The sequence below is a fragment of the Talpa occidentalis genome, unplaced genomic scaffold (genome assembly GCF_014898055.3).
Source record: "Talpa occidentalis isolate TD23 unplaced genomic scaffold, MPIMG_talOcc4v2.1 talOcc4.15, whole genome shotgun sequence".
Lineage (NCBI taxonomy): Eukaryota > Metazoa > Chordata > Mammalia > Eulipotyphla > Talpidae > Talpa > Talpa occidentalis.
The window spans coordinates 75,350,973-75,373,480 of NW_023601543.1; the positions used below are offsets into that span (position 1 = coordinate 75,350,973).

Here is a 22,508-nt window from a genome sequence, read left to right on the forward strand (position 1 = left end):
CGAGACAGTGACTGAGCCATTGGCTAGGTAACAAGTTGTTTTTGCAAAGTACAGCAGTTTCTAAGACTTTGCTTTCAACAAAATTGAAAGAAGGCCAAATTGAGTTGCCAGCTAATTGATGATTAAAAATAATTTTTGATGATAGAGTATGATGTGAATTTTGTCATCTAACTGGGAGAGAATTCAGAGAATTAAGTAGCATGACTATAAATAAAAACTCCTTTTATCCTCAACATTTTATTTATATGAACAAGTTTTTTCAGAGGTTACAGCTATTAAAAAATGAAAACTAGTGAAAAAAAAATTGCTGCCAAACCCTGTCTCATTCTTGCAATCAATAATATTTGTTTAATATATAAAAGGGAAACGTCTCATCTCAATGAGAGATTCTTTTTCAATATAAGTTTTTAAGTCTGATAAGCATTTACTAAAATGTGTTTAGTATCTGTGATTTGATCAGTTGTGTAATTTTATGAATTGTGTAACTTTATCTGTAATCAATTTGCCAATACATACAGTCTCATGGTCATGGAGAAAATATTTTTAACATTTCAAATACACACAAAATTCATTTCCAAAAAATATGATGAAGAGGTCAACATAATACTTTCATACATAAAGTGAGTTACATTGGGATAACATTCTGTGGGGGAAATGGAATGTAATTATTAGTTCTTAGTAAATGGGTAACAATGTAAATTTTAAATAATTTTTTTAGTGGAAGATGTAATTGTCAAATCACTATGGAATTTAGATTTCATTAAATGCTTTTAACAGAATGCAATAGTTTTAGTTTAAAATGTCAATATTTACAATATGCTATAACTGTATCCTCTGTAACCATTCAAACTTACAATTAAAAATTTTACAAAGTTGGGCCTCCCTGGTGGCGCAAGGGTTTAAGACACAGCCTGTGAGGCTGTCTGCAGCCTATGCAGCAAGAGTTCGATCCCTGGCCCACCAGGGAGAAGCCCACATGGCACAGCAGTCCTCTCCTGTCCTGCCTGCTGCTCCCCTCAGCAGTGTATTTCAGTCAGTCTGCCTGTTCTGTTCCCTCTGTCTCTGGTGGATCCTCTCACCCCCTGCATCTCTGGCCTGTACCCCAGTTCTTGTATGTATAAATAAATAAATCTTTAAAAAAAACCCACATATAAAATGCTGCCTTCTCTTTCAGGAGGGATCATTTTAAGAGAAAAGTTCACTTACACACCAATATCATGATTTACCAAAATATAAAGTGATGCTCTCTTATGTTATTTTTGGTATCTTCCAAATGTTATACAACGAAGATATATTATCTTTTTTAAGATTTATTTATTTATGCATACAAGAACTGGGGTACAGGCCAGAGGTGTGGTGGGTGAGAGGACTCACCAGAGACAGGGAGGGGAACAAAAAAGGCAGATCAACGGAAATACACTGCTGAGGGGAGCAGCGGGCGAGACAGGAGAGGTCTGCTGCGTTATGTGGGTTGCTCCTTGGCCTGGGATTGAACTCATGCTACAGTGGCTGCAGATAGCTTCATAGGTTGTATCTTAACCCCTTGTGCCACCAGGGAGGCCTGGAAGATATATTATCTTTCTCATTGGAAAAAATATGCTATTAAAGACTCACTCAATAGTAATGAGCACCCAGGATCCACATTGTGATCTTTAAATACTATTTCCACTAAAAGGAACAAGGACTTGTTAGAGAAACAGCAAGGTCAGGAAATATATGAGAAGTCTGCATCTTTTTCTCACATCAACAAGGAAACCATAATAACCCTGGTGTTATGTTAAAAGAACCAGGACACCAACTTCAAGAATCTTCCTTTGAGGACACAGAAACATCAATTCCAAAGAACACCTGCACCCCTATGTTTATAGCAGCACTATTTACAATAGCTAAGCTTTGGAAACAGCCCAAATGCCCAAAAATAGATGACTGGATCAAGAAGATGTGGTACATATATACCGTGGAATATTACTCAGCATTCAAAAAAGATAAACACATGCAATTTGCAGCAACATGGATGGCGCTGGAAGGGATCATGCTCAGCGAAATAAGCCAAAAAGAAAAAGAAAAATACCGGATGGTCTCACTCATAGCAGGAATCTAGAAAAACTTAATAAGGGACCAGGAAAATGAATAACTATAAGAAAGTGAAAATCAAAATCAACAAACAACTATGAACCAGAGACACTTTTTGGGGGGTGGGGGCCGGGAGGGGAGGGATTGGGGTCAGAATGGGGCATGTGCAGTTGTATGGGGGAATATAAAAATAAAATTTATTATTTAAAAAAAAATAAAAATAAAAGTTATGTGGATGAAAAAAAAAAAAGAATCTTCCTTTGAGCAAAGAGGAGATCAGTCCAAAATAAATAAGAATAACACTGGAGTGGTTTAAATATATCGAATACTTGAAAATCCATGAGTTCATAAAGTTACTCAAATGAAAAATAGAAAAAAAAATATTAATTCTCATTGACTACCATTACAGAACGTAAGGGAATCAATTTATTTGCATGAAAATTGGTATATAGGGCCTCCCCGGTGGCGCAGCGGTTGAGCTCTGGGTTGCAAAGCTGCCCGCGGCCTCTGCGGCGCCAGTTCGATCCCCGGCTGCTCCCCGGCCACCGGAGGAGGGTCCCGCATGGCGCGCAGACCTCTCCTGCCGCCCGCTGCTCCCCTCAGCAGTGTACTTCGGTCCTTCTGCCTGCTCTGCTCCCCGCTCTGGCTCTGGTGAATTCTCTCACCCTCCCTCACTTCTGACTGTACCCAGTGCATGTATAAACAAAACAAACAAACAAATAAATAAATAAAAAAAAAACCATGCCTCTATTAAAAAAAAAAAATCTTAAAAAAAAAAAAAAAAAAAAAAGAAAATTGGTATATAAAGCACAACAAACAAGCATTTATTTTACTTTACAAAGCCTATTTCAGAGTAATCAGATAGTGAATAAGGGAAAGTTTCTATTAATAGATGTTTCTAATTAATAGGCAAAGAAGGAATGACAAAATTAGAATATCCCCTAACAGAATGGAGGTATCACACTCCCAGACTTTAAACTATGCTACAAAGCCCAATAATCAAAACTGCATGGTATTGGAACAAGAACAGACATACGGACCAATGGAACCGAACAGAAAATCCAGAAATAAACCCACAGATTTACAGTCAACTAATCTTTGACAAAGAAGCACAGAATATGCAATGGAGCAAAGAAAGTTTGTTCAACAAATGGTGCTGGGAAAACTGGGTTGCTACATGCAAAAGAATTATGTTTGACTACTACCTCACACCATGCACAAAAACCAACTCAAAATGGATTAAAGAACTAGACATAAGACCTGAAACCATAAAATACATAGAAGGAAATATAGGCAAAACACTACATGACATACACCTCAGTAACATCTTTAAAGACACATCACCCAAACCATTGATAGTGAAAGCAAAGATAAACAGCAGGGACTACATCAAATTAAAGAACTTCTGTACAGCAAAAGAGACAGTAACCAAAACAAAGAGACACCCCACCAATTGGGAGAAAATTTTTGCACACAACACTAATGATAAAGGACTGATCACAAAAATCTACAAAGAGCTAATGAGACTCAACAAAAACAAAGTAAACAACCCAGTCAAGAAATGGGCAGAAGAGCTAAAAAGAAACTTCTCCAAAGAGGAAATGCAAATGGCCATATGAAAAAATGTTGAACATCACTTGTAATCAGGGAAATGCACATCAAAACTACCATGAGATACCTTCTTACACCAGTGAGAATGGCACATATTAAAAAACTAGCAACAACAAATGTTGGCGAGTTTGTGGAGAGAAAGGAACTCTTCTGCACTGCTGGTGGGAGTGCAAACTGGTCCAACCACTATGGAGAGCTGTGTGGAGATTCCTCAGCCTGCTAAAGATGGAGCTTTCATGTGATCCAGCAATTCCACTCCTAGGTAATTACCTAAAGAACACAGAAACATCAATTCAAAAGGGCACCTGCACCCCTATGTTTATAGCAGCACTGTTTACAATAGCTAAGCTTTGGAAACAACCCAAATGCCCAAAAATAGATGACTGGATCAAGAAGATGTGGTACATATACACAATGGAATATTACTCAGCAATCAAAAAAAAGATAAGCTCATGCAATTTGCAGGAACATGGATGGAACTGGAAGGGATCATGCTCAGCAAAATAAGCCAGAAAGAAAAAGAAAAATGCCGGATGGTCTCACTCATAGCAGGAATTTAGAAAACCTAAATAAGGGGTCATGAAAAAAACCTAATTATAATAAAGTAAAAATCAAAATCAACAAGCAACTATAAACCAGAGACACACTACTGGGGGCGGGGGGAATAGGATCAAAACAAGGGGGGTGGGCATGGTATGGGGAATATAACCAACATGAAAATGCATACATTGTACAAAAATGAAAAATGATGTTAAAAAATAAAATATAAAATAGTGATCCTGAATTGCTGCTAATTCTTGTGAACAATCCCACTTAATAAAATATTCTTGCCAAAGAATCAAACCTGAATCTGAGCAAGGCGTTATATCTAGCTATCAATTTACTAATTTATAGGAAATACAGGGGACATAGGGATACATTAAATCATACTGGGGATGCAACTGGCAAAATCCAGAATCTGAAAACTTCTACAGGTCAACCCAGATCCTTCAACAAACAAATGAGAAGTAAATGACATATCAACAAATTGCAATGAGTGGATCTTATTTGAATCCTGTTTCAAATAATTAGACTGTTAAAGAAGATATTTATGGAACAATTGGGGAAATGTAGATACTGATTATATGATGATATTTAAAAATCACTGGCTTTGTAGTTGTGATTATGGTATTGTGGTTCTTCATTAAAAGGAATATTTGTGGTATATACATACACTATGTAATATTATTCCATCTTAAAAATGAAGTTCTATGAGCACATATTATATTAAAAAAAAGTATATCTTCATAAACAGCTGGGACTACATCAAATTAAAGAGCTTTTGCACAGCAAAAGAGACAATAACAAAAACAAAGAGAAACCCCACCAACTGGGAGAACATTTTTGCACCCAACACTAATGATAAAGGACTGATCACAAAAATATGCAAAGAGCTGATGAGACTCAACAACAACAAAGAAAATAATCCAGTCAAAAAATGGGCAGAAGAGCTTAAAAGAAACTTCTCTGAAGAGGAAATGCAAATGGCCAACAGGCATATGAAAAAATGTTCAACATCACTTGTCATCAGGGAAATGCAAATCAAAACTACCATGAGATACCATCTTACACCAGTGAGAATGGCACATATTAAAAAAACTAGCAACAACAAATGTTGGCGAGGGTGTGGAGAAAAAGGAACTCTTCTGCACTGTTGGTGGGAGTGCAAACTGGTCCAACCACTGTGGAAAGCTGTATGGAGATTTCTGGACCTACTAAACATAGAGCTTCCATATGATCCAGCAATTCCACTCCTAGGTATTTACCCAAAGGACACAGAAACATCAATTCCAAAGAACACCTGCACCCCTATGTTTATAGCAGCACTGTTTACAATAGCTAAGCTTTGGAAACAACCCAAATGCCCAAAAATAGATGACTGGATCAAGAAGATGTGGTACATATATACCATGGAATATTACTCAGCATTCAAAAAAGATAAACACATGCAATTTGCAGCAACATGGATGGCGCTGGAAGGGATCATGCTCAGCGAAATAAGCCAAAAAGAAAAAGAAAAATACCGGATGGTCTCACTCATAGCAGGAATCTAGAAAACTTAAATAAGGGACCAGGAAAATGAATAACTATAAGAAAGTGAAAATCAAAATCAACAAAAAACTATGAACCAGAGACACTTTTAGGGGGGCGGGGGTGGGAGGGGAGGGATTGGGGTCAGAATGGGGGGGCTGCAATTGTATGGGGAATATAACAATAAAATTTATTAAAAAAAAAAAAAAGTATATCTTCACTATCCAGAAAAAAAAAAAAACAAACTAACTAATGAAGCTCTGATAAATGCTACAACATGGATAAACCTGAAAGGGATTAAGCCAGCTCCAAAAGGAAAAATACTGTGTCATTCCATTTATATGAGAAACCTAAAATAGTTCAATTCATAAAGACAGAAAGTAGAATGGGGACTGCCATGAGCTGGAGGGAAGAGAAATAGGGAGTTATTTTTCAGCGGATATGGAGTTTCACTTGAGAGTGATAAAAAAAAAAAAGTCCTGGAGGTGGATGGCAATGATGGGTGGGCAGGGATGGACTTGATGACACCCAACTGCACACTGAGCAATGGTTACGATGGTAAATTTTATGTTATATATTTTACCACAATAAAAAAAGAGTCCTCATCTTTTAGAGATGCAGACGTAGTGATGCCTGAAATTTGCTTCAAAATGTTCAGGGTGGGGAAGCAAATGAAGGTAAAAGTGATATTCCTTGATAACTATTGAAGCTAAGGGATGGGTTCATGAAATTTATTATGCTACTTTCTTTACTCTTAAATGAACCTGAAAGTTTCCATCAAAAAAAGGAAGTGGAAGAGGACGAGAAAGTGATTTCTATTCTGCCACAATGTCCAGGGCATCTCATTGATGGCCTCCACTTTGAGAGACTCAGCCAGTAACTCTATCAACCCTGCCTGGGGCTGGGGTTATACTGGGGCCTCGGAGAGTGAAGTCTGGACGTGGTTAGGCTTCTGCTGAGCTGACCCAGGACCCAGAGGACTGTGGTAATAACTGGACATGCACAGTTCTGAGCACAGCAGCTCTTCTCTAAACCCTGCAGTCACCCAGGCAGTAGTACTTCTATCCCAATTTCTTGCTTTGTACCCGGTTCTCTCCCAGAATAGAGTCCATTCTATCTAAGGCCTTCATGCACTGCCTCCTTCCAACCGTTTCCCTAATAATCCCAGTCCTTGTGTCCAATTTCTCCCTTAAAAAAAAAAATAATGCGGCAAGCACTTAGATGACTCACTGAATGTCAGGCGCAGTTTTCAATGCATTGCATGTATCAGGTACTTAATGCCCTATGATTTCAATACCATTTAACATCCACTTGGTATAGAGGAAACTCAGTGTGAGGCACTGAGTGGTATAAGTCACACATCCAAGCTGGTGCGGCCAACCGAAGAGTGCAGCTAGGATTCCGATCCAGGTACCGTGAGCCCAGAGTCCTTGGCCTTTCCCCACATTGACTATATATATATATATATATATATATATATATATATATATATATATATATGTATCTCTCACAAATAAAATACATTGCTTTGTTTCAAATCCAGCTTCACCCACCCTTGCTAAATTCTCAAGGCTCCTGATTGCTTTATTCAAGGTCAGTGGCCAAGCAGCTGGAATCAGAAAAGCTGCAGCCAGAAAAGCCTGTGGTTATGACAGAAACCTTGGCTCCCTGAGAGGGCCGTGCATCCACACCGCTGGGTCCCCAGCCCTCCTCCATCCTTGAGCAACAGGGTACATGAGTTGGCAGGTGATTCTCTCCGCACACCAAGTGGTACAGAAAGCATCTGACACACCTGCAGAGTTCATCGTAATGGCATTTGACCCATGCTAAAAGTCTCCCACTTGAAGTGAGAAAATGAAAATTTGTATGTTGAGGGCGACACAGAGAGGATGCATTATAGTGTGACAGATGGAAATGGATTTACTAAGACATTTATAGTATCTAGACAAGTTTTCAAGCACACCTGGGAATACATTACTGACACATTACAGGAATACACCCATACACTTTTATTCCCACAGCATTTAGAAAAACACTTTACCTTTTACAATTTGAAAGAAAACTGCACTCCAATGACACCCAAATCTTTTAATTTTGTCTTCTAAATGAAAACTCTAAATTTTGCAAATTCTGGACATCACTGACAAGGGAGGAGTGATTTTGGCAAGAAATTCACAAAGGGGGCCTCCCCGGTGGCGCAGCGGTTGAGCGCTGGGTTGCGAAGCTGCCCGTGGCCTCTGCGGCGCCGGTTCGATCCCCGGCTGCTCCCCGGCCACCGGAGGAGGGTCCCACATGGCGCGCAGACCTCTCCTGCCGCCCGCTGCTCCCCTCAGCAGTGTACTTCGGTCCTTCTGCCTGCTCTGCTCCCCACTCTGGCTCTGGTGAATTCTCTCACCCTCCCGCGCTTCTGACTGTACCCAGTGCATGTATAACAAAACAAACAAACAAATATAATAAATAAAAAAATAAATAAAAAAAAAAAAGAAATTCACAAAGATCGAGTCTCTAATTTTGTTAACATTTCAATGTCATGTGACTCACCATTAGTATGGTAGTCCCGCCTAGATATATTATAGATAACACATATTTATGCATACACAAAAATATATACACTGCTCTGATCACTCCCATATTTATTATATAGGAATACAGATATGTGTGTATATATATATATAAACACACATTTGAATATACATTTAATACAATCCTAAGGAACTGGGTTGGGAATAGAAAAAAAGATCTTAAAGTTCATAAGGAAGAATAAGGACTGAAAACTGCTTTCTAGGACGTTTTTAAGGGGAAAAAATAATGAAGACTTAGCTAATTCAACATTAAAAATTAACTGTAAAAATAAATAAAAAGAGTCTGGTATTCGTACAGGAATAAACATGTCAGTGGAGTAGAATGGAGAGCTTAGAAACAGATCCAAACATATATATGTCTGGAGATATATATATAGCTCACCCCATGAGCACACATTCCCCAAAGGTGGAATTTCTACAAATTTAAATTTCCACAAATGTGGAATTGCAAATATTTGCCAAAAGGATGGATTATTTAATATATGGCACTGACTATCTGAAAGAAAGCGAAACTAGCCTTTACTTCATACCATGATAAAAATAAAAATCAGAATAATGAAAGAAAATCTAGGATACTTTTATATTTTCCTAGGGTAGGAGAGACCTTCTTAAGCAAGATAGGTAATCCAGGAACTATAAAGGGAAAGATAGACATACTTTACTACATATTTTAAATCTTAATTTTTTGTATAGCAAAACAAGGTAAAATATTGAGAGAAATGTTCTAAGCATAGGAATAGAAGAGGAAGTTTAAAAAGTCAAAAATTATATAAGAGGTTGCACAGCCAAATTAGCAGTTATGGAAATGCAAAATAATCAGTTTTTTACGCAAGAGATTAATATCCAGGTATTTTTTTTTTTTTAAATAGAGGCATGTTTTATTTATTTATTTGTTTGTTTGTTTGTTTTTTTGTTTATACATGCACTGGGTACAGTCAGAAGCACGGGAGGGTGAGAGAATTCACCAGAGCCAGAGCGGGGGGCAGAGCAGGCAGAAGGACCGAAGTACACTGCTGAGGGGAGCAGCGGGCGGCAGGAGAGGTCTGCGCGCCATGCGGGACCCTCCGCCAGTGGCCGGGGAGCAGCCGGGGATCGAACTGGCGCCGCAGAGGCCGCGGGCAGCTTCGCAACCCAGCGCTCAACCGCTGCGCCACTGGGGAGGCCCTAATATCCAGGTATTAAAAGGCAATTATAGGGCCTCCCGGTGGCGCAGCGGTTGAGCGCTGGGTTGCGAAGCTGCCCGCGGCCTCTGCGGCGACGGTTCGATCCCCGGCTGCTCCCCGGCCACCGGAGGAGGATCCCACATGGTGCGCAGACCTCTCCTGCCGCCCGCTGCTCCCCTCAGCAGTGTACTTCGGTCCTTCTGCCTGCTCTGCTCCCCGCTCTGGCTCTGGTGAATTCTCTCACCCTCCCGCGCTTCTGACTGTACCCAGTGCATGTATAAACAAAACAAACAAACAAATATAATAAATAAAAAAATAAAAAAAAACATGCCTCTATAAAAAAAAAAAAAAAAAAGGCAATTATATCCAGTGATGTTGAAAAGTTGGGGAAACAGGAACTCTCAGATGTTGTTGATAGAAATGTTACCCTTTTCTTGGAAAGTGTGTAATAGCAAGTAAAAATTTTTAATGTCAAAATTAAAAATAGACATGTTGGGGCCTCCCTGGTGGCACAAGGGGTTAAGATGCAACCTATGAAGACCTCTCCTGACTCGCCTGCTGCTCCCCTCAGCAGTGTACTTTGGTTGATCTGCCTGTTCTGTTCCCGCTCTGTCTCTGGTGACTCCTCTCCCCCCCCACACACACTTCTGGCCTGTACCCCAGCTCTTGCATGCATAAATAAATAAATAAATCTTTAAAAAAATAAAAACATACATGTTCATTTACCAACATTGAAGAGTCTGGTCTACAGAAATAAAAACACCTACCTACACAAGGAAACTGAAATACAAGAATTCTCACTGTGACATTTTGATGTCAACAGTTGGAAACAAATGGAATCTCCACCAGTAAAGGGATGCTTAAATAAACTGTAGCTTATTTATCTGTGCAAGCACCTATACAATGTAACATTACACTTATTTTAAAAGAATGCTAAGGAAAAAACATACCTTTACAATGGAAAGATTGGTGGTTACCACACTAACCAAGTTATCAAACTACTTAAAGTGAGACAGTCTCATGTTATATAATGGTACACAGAATTATCTATGAACATTCTTGTCTATATGGGGTGGGGGTCTACTTACAAGTCATTCCCAAATTCCAGAAAACATAGGCAATAGAGGAATGAGTTAACACCTTAAGGAAATAATTAGACAAATAAAGAACTGGAATATTTTTCAAGAGACAGGTCTCTTCCAAATATCAAGATTAAAGGGGGAAAAGGTGGGGAACTATTCTAAATTAAAACAGACTAAGGGGGTATAAAATTAATTGTAATGTGTGAGCTTTGATTATATCCTAGTTAAAAAAAAACTATTATAAAGAGATTTTTTTAGGACCAATTAGGGAAACTTGAATATAAACTGGATATAAGACAATATAAGGGCATTGTTAATATTTTTAAGGATGATAAGTCTGTGAGTACGTATAAAAAGGTATTTTTTTAAGAAAATGCATGCTGAAGTATTTCTGTATGAAGTGTCATAATGTCCCAATTTACTCTGTCTCAAATGATTCAAGAAAAAATAAATAATAGGTTGCATTATATCAAATTGCCATTTTGTATGTCAAAACCAGTTGAATATTGGCAATTTCACAAAGCTCAACCTGACACATGGAGGGTATGGGGGGCAGGAACATAAATATAGTAAAATTTTAACAATGACTGAATCTAGTTGAAGGTTATACAGGAATTCATTACTATCATTTCATTTTTACACAATAAAAATTGAAGGGAAAAAACAGATCTGTGTCTATCGGCCTAGATGGACACGTGATATACTGTCTAGTTTTCTTTAATGTTGAGAAACAAGTATAGAAGAGACCCATCAATGAGTGGAGTAGGACAACCTATATGGTTTTCTTGTACTATTAACTATTGTCACCATGCTGTACATTACACCCCTATAACTTATAATGGCCCTAAAAACTCAAAATATTTAGTCCTTTACAGAAAAAGTTTGTGGACTCCTGATTTAGATGATCACCTTAATGAATGTTGCAGGTCACCTAGACGGTCTGCTTGATTTGGCTTTATACTTGTATAACAGGTGTAGCAGAAGTTATAATTGATCTTAAGTTAGCACATAACAAAAATAATTCCTGTCAACACTAGTGTCCAAGAGAACTCCTTGCTTTAAAGGGGTCTGAATACATGCCTAAAAAGTTGCATAATAATAAAGGATAAAACCAATGAATTATATAATTGAAGGAACTGTAATATACTCACATTTGAAAAAGTCTCTTTCCATGTTGAAATCATAGTCAAGAAAACTGAAGCTAAGTCTAGGTCTACTGATGCAGGCTGATGTATTGATTCAAATTGTATCAAGCCCGTGGCAAAATGGGCTTTGGAAACCCTTTTCATGAAGACAGCACTGAAAGTAAAGAAGTAAGCCCCTCCCTCCCAAAGCCAAAGCCAAAGGCAAAGTTTTCAAGGACAAGAAAGCAGTGCTGAAAAGCAATCACAGCCACAAAAAGAAAGAGCCCCATGTGACCCGCCTGTCCACAGCCCAAGCACTGCTGCTCCAAAGATGACCCAAATATCCTGGAAGAGCACCCCCAGGAGAATAAGCTTGACCCTGTGCTATCAGCAGGTTCCCCAACCACCAAGTCACCTAGAAGAAGAGAGAAAACAGCACACACCTGTGCTCGTAGTAGACGTCAAGGCCAACAACAAAACAGGCTGTGAAGAAGCTCTGTGATATTCATGAAGTGGCCAAGGTCAACACCCTGATCAGACCTGGTGGTGACAAGACAGCTGCTGTTGTACTGTCTCCTGACTAGGACGCTTTGGATGTTGCTGACAAAATTGGGATCCTTTAAACTGAGTCCAATTGGCTAATTCAAAATATAAATTTTTCACCATAAAGAAACTGCATGTTATTAATTTAAATACACTATAGTATATATCATGAAATTTCCTTTTTTGAATCTTTTTCTAACAAGAGTCAAAACTGAAGGTTTAGCTCATCCTCCCCTCTGACTCAGGAAGTGGCCTATTCTAATCACTTGTAGACTCCCACCCAAATTTTAAATTTATGGCTGAGAAGTATTCTTTTTACCTTTACAAGTCATTTAAACACTCATTTGATGTTATAAATCTGAAAAAAAAACCACAAATGCTTTGAATTCCTAATGTAGATACTTTAAAGCTGACTTTTTGTCAAAGCAAACAAAAAGCAGAATTTTCTTAAAGGCCATCGTATTTGGGCATATTTTAAACACTACTGAAATGAGCACTCGCAAAAATCAACGTCCAAAACAACCTTGTAACAAACACATCTTGCAAAATACAGTCAGGTTCCATGGGCTCTGCCTCTCAGCACACTCTTCAACCTGAGAAGCCAGAATTATGCGAAAGCAAGATGCATGTCTGCAAGGAATATGATGCAATAATCATGTGTCTACAATTCCATTATGGTATAATTAATCTTAATTACACATTAAATTCTGCCTGAATTAAAAGACTCACATAGCTTGAATCTTGTTTGTGTTGCCTGTAATTTTACCATGTTATTTTGAGAAATGTAAAATAATAAACCTTCTGAAGCAAATGGTGACTTTGGAGACCCTGTTCTTAAGGGCCCTTACAACTCAACTGCAGTTTGCCCAGTCTCTTTAACCCATTTGCCCAGCACCAGGTGAGAGAGTTTTGTGTTTCTCTCATTCCCAGGCTTGGAGCCGGTCAGTATGCGGGAAAGGAAGTGCTGATTACATAGCAGTCACCTGACAGCAGGGGGCGTCACCCATACCTCTCCTTGTGTTTATGTTTCTCTACATTGTTCTGAAAGCAGACTAAAGACTTGGCACTTGCCTCTTTTTCCGTGCACCATTGTGAGAATTTCCTGGGTTCTCTTTCAATCTTCCCTCTCTTGCTTCCACAGGCACTTATTAACCTTTTTGGAGCTTCTCCAGGCACACCCAGCAACTCCTACTAGAGCAAAGGATCTTCTTAGAAGGCGGAAAGCTGCACCCACGGCGGCACCTTTATTATGGTACAATACAGACACAGCCTGTATTATCTGTGAGGCCAGTATCATGAGATCGTTTTGCCATTTGTACCTATTAAGCCATGGTGCAAATGAGGGCTTTTTTCCCCTTTATTTCCACGGAGATAGGAATTCCAGTATTCACATCTCATCTCGCTAAGGGAGAAGAAAATATCTGGAACTACTAGAAAAACTTGATCTCTAGAAACATAAAAAGCCAGTCAGGTTTTGTGCATTTTAGCAGGGCACATTTTGACCCTGAAGAGGACAAATTTTACTTTACTTTGGGACAGAGAAGAAAATGTTCACTAAGAGTTCTGCACCTAAATGGAAGGCTACCAAGGGCACCATGGTCTGCTTTATAGAGAAAACTCTCAGCAGAGAAATTAGAACCAAAGGGGCAAGAAATTATGCCCTGTGGAGGGAGGAAGACACAAATCATCTGCAATAAGAAGGATGATGAAAGCTTGAGGTGGCTAGAAAACAGGAGGCTCCACATGGACTCCGAGTGGCACATCTACATCCTTCCTAGATGAAATGGGAAAGTGAGGCATTTACTCCATGCAGGGGCCCTCAAAATCCCAGAGAAATGCATGAACATAGTCTCTCTCATCTTGATTGTCCTACATTTTCTAGGAAGCATAGTGAATCATAAAGCATCCCCTTATGAAAGCTATACCATGTTCATAGAATGAAGGACTTCATATTGTAAAGATGTCAATTCTCCCCAAGAGAGGCCAGAGGCAAACCCACACATACACTGTCACCTGATTGACGAAAAAGCAGGGGGTTACTGGAATACTGTCAATGTACTGCTCCTTGATCTGGGTCCTGGTTACTTCAGAGTCATGAGTTTGTGAAAAGTCAACAAGCCATACATTTGTGATATGGGCACTTTTCTGTTTGTATTTTTCAGCTAAAAGTTCGTTTTCAATCCTTTTCTAAGAGTTCAACTAACATTTTTGAAAGATTGAACTGCTAGTGTTCAAAGCATAAAAATAAAAGAAAATTTCAAAATTTGGATATATTCAATGGTGATTTGCTTCTTTCTCTTTTAAAAAGTTTTAAATACTTTGCCTCTTAAATATTTAGATGGTATTTATTTTCCACTAATGCAATATTCTGGCATCTTTTCTTGGGTTGTTCATCTTCCCTGCTTTTTTCTACCCATATAATTTAAGGCATATGAAAAGCTATTGATTAACAGATCTTTTCTATCAAGCAATTAAACCTAATTCCCCAGGATTCTTTGCTCCAGCCAGAGTATCAAGCTTCTTTGTTTACGGAAAACAATGACAATACTTGCACCGAAGGAAAACTATAACATAGCAAGTGCTAAAAAGAGTCTCACTTCAAGTATTTCCTCTTCACACTGAGAAATACCTCCCCTGTTTTCACAAGAAGCACACAGTTCTTCCTAAAGGCCATCAGTACTGGACCTGTTACACTTTCTGTGAAGTCACTTATCTTTAGCTGAATGCTTTCATGGATAACAATTAGGTTTTGCAGGGCACTTGTAAGAGATTAAAGATCATTTATTACTTAGTTCCATTTGGAAACCAGCAACCCAAGCAAGACTCACCAAAGTCAATAAATAGTGGAAAAAAAGGGCATTCTGGCATGAAGACTGTTTATATGTCATACTGGATTTGTGCTCATATTCCATTAAACATATTGAAGAGTCTTGGAAATTTGATTGTTTTCTATTTCTGAAATTCTACTCACCTAAAGAACCAAGCCCAAAACAGAGAGATGCATGGTTCTACATATCATGTGTGCCTCTGTAAAATGAGGGGCACAGACAATGGCAACACAAAGATATATTAAAAAATACATAATGTAACTTGTCTTAATATACTTTTCTGAGTCTAAAAATATGCCAGACCAAAAGAAACATATTTACATAAAAAGCAGACAAGGTCAAATAACAAAGAAAGCCCTTAATTAGTTGTAATCAACTTTAATTTGCATACCGTATATAATTCCTAAATGATTGTTAATAATAACTTTATATAATGGACTTCCAATTTTCATGAAAATGGCACATTTTGATAAGCAGACACAAAACCCTAGTACTAATAAGGTTTAATTTGCATACATTAGACTGATTATCCAAACAAAAGGATTACAGTATTACTTCTCCATACCTTTATGTCCTTATTATGCACATTTATTAACTTCACAAAAGCTAGCTGTTAGTGACAAACAATAGCCATGGTTGAAAGAGAAATCTAAGGAATGAATAAGGTACATTTTAATGCTAAGGAGCAAAGTTTATACATCATAAATGCTGAATTTAACTGTTTGTTAGCTTAAGGGCTAGGATTCCACAAAGGGTGCTTTATCCCCTGCTTGTATTTGTGACCTGGAAAAAAAAATACCCTAACACACTTCATCACTCAAATTTCATAATGAATTTATTTCAAGCTCGGAAGCCCCGACACTGTAGTATGCTGAGAATTCATGAGCAGCCACAGAATTAAGCTTTAAATGTGTAGTTCTAGGGTGCAGTGTTAATAAATATATTTCAACAAGCTTAGTTTTCAGCCGAGTAAATAATAATATAGGTGGCATTAGTATTGATATCGGTTCCTAATGGTATCATTTATACCCTGCAATTAAAGTTTAAGCACTAAATAAAGCATTATTAGGAGATTGGGTTGGCTTTTCTTATATGTGAACACAAATGAAGCTCACGAGTGTTTGGATAAAAGCCAAAAAACTTGAAACTTCACCACAAGCTACTTCCGGGGTTTTCTGCTGTGCTTTTACTACTTGGCACGATACAGAATTAGAACACCAGGAAATGGTTTCCAAAGAAGGCAAGAGGAAATGGAAGCCCCAGGAACAGAACTGAACACCACAGTGGTTAACTCTGACCCTTCCTCACATAATACAAAGATAAGAGCCATCTGGTAGAAATTTGTACGTCTCCATATCCAGTAAAGATTCTTGCTGGTGTTGTGCTGAATGTTCTGTGCTTAAAATAAAAGAAGAAAAGACATCTTTACTGAAAGACAAAAGGCTTTAAACCTTCCAGTGTTTCCCATGAACTGTTGCTCCCTACTCAGAGCGCCAAAGCGCTGCCCAGGGCTGGGGAGGGAGCCGAGGCATTGTAGCTAACAACCCCGTATTGAGCAGGACTCCCCGACTTCCCCTCATGGATTTCCAAAGCCTAGAAAATACCTGATTCAATAGATGAGTTCAATGCCCACTTGTACAAGGACTGGCTGCTGTGGAGGGAACTCTGGTCCCCAGATGTCCACTCCCCAGCCCAGATGCAGCGTCACCAGTGGGTGTGCACTGTCTTTAGGTGATCGAGTGTTGGGGAACTGCCCCAAACTGCTCCAGGTATCTGAGGTGAAACATCTCCAAACCAAAGTAAGACTGGAAGGCTAACAGAAAGTTATGTACATCAAAGGAGCGCAAATGAATTTTATTTTCCCAATAAGAAGTTCAAGCCTTTAAATTAATTCCAAATGGGACAATAACTAGTAAACAATTCTCCACCATTTGGTGTAAGAAGCACCATGCAGAATCCATAACAAAGCCACAGAAAAAAAATGCTACCACTCTGAATAGAACCATTATCATGACACCCCAAATTTGGGTGGCCAGAAAGTATTTCAGAATATTACAGTGAAACAAGAATGATTTTACCCTTCAGTCACTAAATTGACAGAAAATAGTGATAGGGCCTCTAATAAATGACTATTTTCCCAACCACAAAGTCAGTATCTGAACATCCCAAGATGTTTCCATTGACCTCGGTGCGGCCACCTACACACAGAAGACAGAACTTCAGTCCCCAATATAAATAAATCTTATACTAATATGGTTTATCCAATGACAATACCTAGATAGCAACTCTAAAAAATCAAAGGCTTCGCATGTTCATCATATCATTATGTCCTCTAGCATATGTAATTCAAAATGGAGATACCATGGCCCAGCCTGGCCAGGAGCATGCTCCTTTTAGCCAGGGCCAGAGCTGGAGAAGCAGGGATCCCTCCTCCCACCCAGGCAGCTGTTCCAAGAGCTGCGCCACCCCATCCACTGAGTGGGAGGCCGCCTTCTGGACCCAGCACAAAAACATAATACAACAACGTGAGACAGGAAACTGCAGCCTCAAAGCAGGAACATAACGTCCATTAGCATTTCCTTTGCGAACAGATAGCGCACACTCCCAAAGAAATAAATTCACACTCCAATTCTGTCTACCTTTTCTCTGCGCATTGTGGAAGAAAAATAAAGATCTCTTTGTCAATTCAGATGTGCTGCTTTTCAAGTGCTTTGCTGCAGATCTGAGAGCACTTCAGATTATGCAGAGAACAAAGGCCAGCTTGCCTACTTACCTGGCTTCTGAGAAATGTCCATCTTCAGCAGTGTCTGCTAATAGCACATCCGCTGCCACCTTGATTCCATCACATTCCAGCAAGACTTCTAAAAAAGGTATGAAACCCACCTCAAACTTGAGAAGAAAGAAGCTCACAAAATGAAAACATATGTAAATGACTGTCCTGTTACTCTCCTCTACCCACCTCCAAATCACACAGGTCTACAGGGGCGAGCTAAAGCTGTAGCCAAACTCCAAATGAGTCATTTGAAGCATTCAAATTCTGTGCATCCCATTGTATCTCATCTAATTGCATGAGCATATAAGCCCACTCTACATTAGTTTGCCTGGGATGGAAAGCTACTGAGCCTACCAGCTTTTGTGTGGTAATTCCATCATTTCATATTTTCCCTTGCCTTTTCCCTCTCAGTGAAGAGTTACCCAATCTTCTTGTCACCCATTACAGCAGCCTTCTCTAAGAGTTAAAAACCAAATGGCTCCAGGGCCTCCCCGTGGCACAGTGGGTTGAGAGCAGTGCCTTGAAGCTGTCCGCAGCCTCTGCAGTGCGGGTTCAATTCCCGGCCGGCCAGGGAGGGTCCCACATGGCGCAGCAGATCTCTCCTGCCTTGCCCACTGCTCCCCTCAGCAGTGTTTTTGGTCATTCTGCCTGTTCTGTTCCCCACTCTGTCTCTGGTGAATCCTCTCACCCTCCCCGCCGCGCCCCCCCCCCCGCATCTCTGGCCTGTACCCCAGTTCTTGTATGCATAAATAAATAAATCTCTTTTTAAAAAGATTTAAGAGGATATCAGGGAACTCAGCAGGTCCATGCTGTTGTTTAGTTAGGATCAACACCAACTGCTAGAGATTACTCCTGAAAGTTCAGAGGTTTAACTTAAAGTTAAACTCTCTTTCATGTCACCTATCACATGTGTTCTATTCCATAGTTAGTCAAGGACTGTTTCCTTCCATTGATAGAAGTGCCCTTTTCTAAGGCCATGAAGTCCTCTTCACTTAGTTACAGACAGAGGAAGAGGGTGACACATGAGCGGTGTGGTAGAGGCCAGGACTAGATGTGGCTCTCATCACATACACTCTAATTCTGTTGGCCAGAACCAATCACATGGCCACACCAAACTGCAAGGGAAACTAGGGCTCAGGAAAAAGAGAACTCAGACAATGAACAAAATTAGCAGTCTTGCCGTATGACTCCTTTCTGGACATCAAATATTCACTATCATGCTTCTTCCCAGACACAGACCACACTCTGGGGGTGGGGGGACCTCAAAGTGCCATATGGTGAATGCATCCAGGTTAAAAGATCATGATGTCTGGGGAACGTGCTGTCTTCCCCAATAGGTCCAGATTTTGCTCCACTGGGTCTAAAGACAAGTGACCAAGTGTCACCAGCCTATCCACACACTAGACTTCCCTAGATCATTTCTGCCCCCACACTGCTGCCTGCTGGAGAACTTGCTGAAGAGATGCAAGGCCCTCTTAGCCACCATTTATGGAGCTCAGGGCTCTTGTGGCCCCAGGTCAGAACTCTCTGAGCCACCCTCCTGCTAAAATAATAAGGCTTTTCTGGCTTCATACCGAGTGTCCTGTGCCTGTGAGAACCCTTCAGACCACCATCCTTCAGTAGTGTTCATGGGTCCTTCTGCTCACAAACGTGCTCACTCACCAGGGCTGCAAGGGTCATTCGGTACCACCATCCCACCACCACCCCACCCCACCCCACCTCCGGGTCTGCTTGGGTACTAGGGAACCAAGGGTCCATATGCTTTGGCAATAAAAGCCTTTTGGGGATCATTAAGATTTGTATGGTGGTGAGCTGAGGGCCCTTCCCACTAATAACCTGTCCACGTACAGTGGAAATGAGAGCCCGATAGGCCACCAGCCCTCCGAAGTGTTGGGGCAACCAGTACCTTTTCCGCTATCCGCTATTTTCAGGCTAGAGAACAACAGGATCTGAGATTATTCCGGTCACGAGTCGTCCCCAAATCCATGAAATGTGTGGATCCTTAAGGGCTCCAGCAGACAGGGAAACCAAAAGTCCTATAGACCTCAGGCCTCCGGAGTTCTGTGAAAAAGGTGCCTTTCGGCAGCCACTTCCCCAACGCCTGGCGTCGCAAAGTGCCCCGAGGGCGCCAACTTGACTGCGCATGCGCTCCGCGGTGCATTCTGGCCCCAGCTGAGCAAGCGGGGCGGTTCCAGCAACTCTCCTGCCCACGGCCGTGTAATTAAAAGCCCCGTCAGCCCCCACTGGCGGCCCAGAGCGCTGTCGAGCTGAGCTTCCTTCGCGCCTTCAAAGTCAAGTCAGTTGCCAGCTGCGTGTCAAGGAAGCAAGAGCCCTGCCCGCCGCCGCCCTGAGCCACCTTCCAGTGCGACGCTCGGCGGCCCTCACCGGGTTCCACGCGTCTTTTTGACCCTTTGCACTGGGAAAAAAGAGCCAGCCAGCCGCCAGGGAACCCCGTCCATGGAAATGAAGGACCCTTTTGCTCATCGTACGGGTCTCACACGCGACAGAACTGAGCCCTTCTGTTCCTAGCGTGCACGTGCGTGCGCTTTGGGCGTGAGAGCCCGCTGGGCCACCGTCCTTGTCCCGCAGGGGGCGCACCCTCTCTTTGGGTCACAAACATACTCGCCCACTGGGTTCCGCTGGTTATTTGGTCCCCCCAGCCTGTTCTGGTGCTGGGTACCAAGGGCTAACCGGCTTTCGGCGGTGCGACAGTGGAATCCCTTGGCGCTAACTTACAGGTCTGCTCTAGCGACCAGTCAAAGGCCCGCCCTTCCGGCTAGCAACCTACCTGCGCGCCATCAGCCACCGGCCTTCCAGCTGATGGGCCAGCAGTGCCCTTCCGCCCACCCTCTGGTCCTCCCCGCACGTCCGGATGGTAGCCCCTCCCCACCAGCAGCTAGCCTGAAACCCACGTATCCCTGCATCCTGCAGGACCCCGCCTGAGGCAGACAGGAAGACCAAAAAAACTTCACAGCTGCAAACTCCAGAGTGCTGTGAAAGACAAGTGCCGGGGCCTCCCCGGTGGCGCAGCGGCTGGAGCGCCGCGCTGTGAAGCTGTCCGCAGCCTCTGCAGCGGGGGTTCGATTCCCGGCAGGCCGGGGAGATTCCCACATGGCGCGGCAGACCTCTCCTGTCTCGGCCTTGGCGCAGCAGACCCCTCCTGTCTCGTCCGCTGCTCCCCTCAACAGTGTGTTTCAGTCACTGTTCTGTTCCCCACTGTCTCTGGTGAATCCTCTCACACCCCCCACACACCTCTGGCCTGTACCCCAGTTCTTGTATAAATAAATAAATCTGAAAAAAAAAAAGAAAAGAAAGACAAGTGCCTTTTGCTGGCTGTCTTTCCGGGGGCCTGCTGTCCCAGAGGAACTTCCGGTTACCAACCTGAATGCCCACGTGGGTTCCAAAGATCATTCTGACACCCCCCCCCAATCCTGCAGGTACTGGGGAACTGTGGGCCATTCCACAATTCTCTTATACATAGCTGTGTAAGTGAGAGTCCATTTGACCACCATACACCCTTGAGTACTATAGAATCAAGCTCCTTTTGTGCCTTCACCCCCATAAGTGCTTTGAAGAAGCAGGAACCTTTTTGGCCACCATACTCCCTATAGGTTACTTCTTAAACTTCCATCAGAAACCAGGCCACCGGCTAAAGTTCTGCACATCATGTCATCCCCTAGCCTTGCAGCTTGCTGGGGAACAAAGGGCCATCTGACCATAGACCTACCCATGTGTTGATAAAAACAAAAACAAAAACAAAAACTTGAGGCCTCCCTGGTGGTGCAAGGGGTTGAGTCTCAGCACTATGAAGCTATCAGCAGCCACTCTCCTGTCTCGCCTGCTCCACCCCTGGCAGTGTATTTCAATCAATCCACCTGTTCTGCTCCCCGTTCTGTCTGGTGAATCCTCTCTCTCACACACACACCCCGCCCTGCATTGGCCTACACCCCAGCTCTTTTATGCATAAATAAGTAAAATAAATCTTTCTTTTAAAAAGACTGAAAATACCCAGTGCTATCGGTGTGGTTTGTAGGAGTACAAAGTGGAATGATCTTTTTCCTTCAGAAGCAAATTATCATTTTAATACTATCTTTCCTTTTTTTCAGTTTTATTCAGACCTAACTGACACACAGCACTGTATAAGTGGACTGCATAGTGGTTTGACTTACATTTATTGTGAAATGATTCCTGCAATATGTTTGATACGCATCCATCATCTCACAAAGAAACACTAAAAAGAAACAGCAAAAAAACATTTTTCTTGGAATGATCTTTTTTTTAAAAAGATTTATTTTCACTTATTTATGCAAGCACTGGGTACAGTCAGAAGCGCGGGAGGGTGAGAGAATTCACCAGAGCCAGAGCGGGGAGCAGAGCAGGCAGAAGGACCGAAGTACACTGCTGAGGGGAGCAGTGGGCGGCAGGAGAGGTCTGCGCGACATACAGGACCCTCCTCCAGTGGCCGGGGAGCAGCCGGGGATCGAACCGGTGCTGCAGAGGCTGCGGGCAGCTTCGCAACCCAGCGCTCAACCGCTGCGCCACCGGGGAGGCCCGGAATGATCTTTTTTAAAGAGCACTTGTCAATATTTATAAATTTGCAACTTGTGTATACATTTTAATGGTGCAATCCCAGTCCCAAGGTAATATGTCATAAAAAGT

General features: G+C 41.5%; 1 long non-coding RNA gene across 1 annotated transcript in view; it reads right to left on the minus strand.

Annotated features, from left to right (window-relative positions):
• LOC129145891 (uncharacterized) overlaps positions 1-19,937 on the minus strand; it is an 82,461-nt gene extending 62,524 nt beyond the window's left edge. Inside the window, exons 1-2 of the long non-coding RNA XR_008552037.1 lie at positions 19,756-19,937; positions 17,850-17,937 (exon numbers count right to left, since the gene is read on the minus strand). This is a non-coding gene — a long non-coding RNA (uncharacterized LOC129145891). The remainder of the gene's footprint in view (positions 1-17,849; positions 17,938-19,755) is intronic.
• Positions 19,938-22,508: the final 2,571 nt, after the last annotated feature.